Source organism: Triticum dicoccoides, unplaced genomic scaffold, assembly GCF_002162155.2.
Source record: "Triticum dicoccoides isolate Atlit2015 ecotype Zavitan unplaced genomic scaffold, WEW_v2.0 scaffold150010, whole genome shotgun sequence".
NCBI lineage: Eukaryota > Viridiplantae > Streptophyta > Magnoliopsida > Poales > Poaceae > Triticum > Triticum dicoccoides.
In genome coordinates this window covers 1-1,240 of record NW_021206879.1, presented here as the reverse complement: position 1 = coordinate 1,240, position 1,240 = coordinate 1, and the positions used below count along the sequence as shown (strand labels likewise).

Sequence of the window (1,240 nt, the reverse complement as noted above, 5' to 3'; positions counted from 1 at the left end):
GAGAGTAGTACTAGGATGGGTGACCTCCTGGGAAGTCCTCGTGTTGCATTCCCTTTTTAATTTTTTTCGCGCCGCTTGCAAAACAAAACGCACGTGTAAGTAATATATTTACCGTGTTTTATTATTTTGCACGAGTGCGGTAAGTCATAGCTGGGTGCTCACGATTCACGGGTCCAGCGTCGGCGTTGTGGCGCGGCAAGCGTGCACTGGTGCGGTTGAGAGGGAGGGGTGGAAACCGCGTTAAACTCGTCTCCGTAGTTGAGAGGGAGCGGCCAAAGCAATGTACAATCGTCTTTGTAGTGGAGCTGGGAGGGGCAAGGATAAGGTACGAAGACCGGGGTAACATGTCGGATGCGATCATACCAGCACTAAAGCACCGGATCCCATCAGAACTCCGAAGTTAAGCGTGCTTGGGCGAGAGTAGTACTAGGATGGGTGACCTCCTGGGAAGTCCTCGTGTTGCATTCCCTTTTTAATTTTTTTCGCGCCGCTTGCAAAACAAAACGCACGTGTAAGTAATATATTTACCGTGTTTTATTATTTTGCACGAGTGCGGTAAGTCATAGCTGGGTGCTCACGATTCACGGGTCCAGCGTCGGCGTTGTGGCGCGGCAAGCGTGCACTGGTGCGGTTGAGAGGGAGGGGTGGAAACCGCGTTAAACTCGTCTACGTAGTTGAGAGGGAGCGGCCAAAGCAATGTACAATCGTCTTTGTAGTGGAGCTGGGAGGGGCAAGGATAAGGGACGAAGACCGGGGTAACATGTCGGATGCGATCATACCAGCACTAAAGCACCGGATCCCATCAGAACTCCGAAGTTAAGCGTGCTTGGGCGAGAGTAGTACTAGGATGGGTGACCTCCTGGGAAGTCCTCGTGTTGCATTCCCTTTTTAATTTTTTTCGCGCCGCTTGCAAAACAAAACGCACGTGTAAGTAATATATTTACCGTGTTTTATTATTTTGCACGCGTGCGGTAAGTCATAGCTGGGTGCTCACGATTCACGGGTCCAGCGTCGGCGTTGTGGCGCGGCAAGCGTGCACTGGTGCGGTTGAGAGGGAGGGGTGGAAACCGCGTTAAACTCGTCTCCGTAGTTGAGAGGGAGCGGCCAAAGCAATGTACAATCGTCTTTGTAGTGGAGCTGGGAGGGGCAAGGATAAGGGACGAAGACCGGGGTAACATGTCGGATGCGATCATACCAGCACTAAAGCACCGGATCCCATCAGAACTCCGAAGTTAAGCGT

At 51.9% G+C, this 1,240-nt stretch overlaps 2 non-coding genes across 2 annotated transcripts; both read left to right on the top strand.

The window, feature by feature from the left end:
* Positions 1-349: 349 nt before the first annotated feature.
* LOC119343998 lies at positions 350-468 on the top strand. The gene has a single exon (XR_005166390.1). It is a non-coding gene; the product is annotated as a 5S ribosomal RNA (ribosomal RNA).
* Positions 469-765: 297 nt separating this feature from the next.
* Positions 766-884, top strand: LOC119343997. Its single transcript, XR_005166389.1, has one exon. It is a non-coding gene; the product is annotated as a 5S ribosomal RNA (ribosomal RNA).
* Positions 885-1,240: the final 356 nt, after the last annotated feature.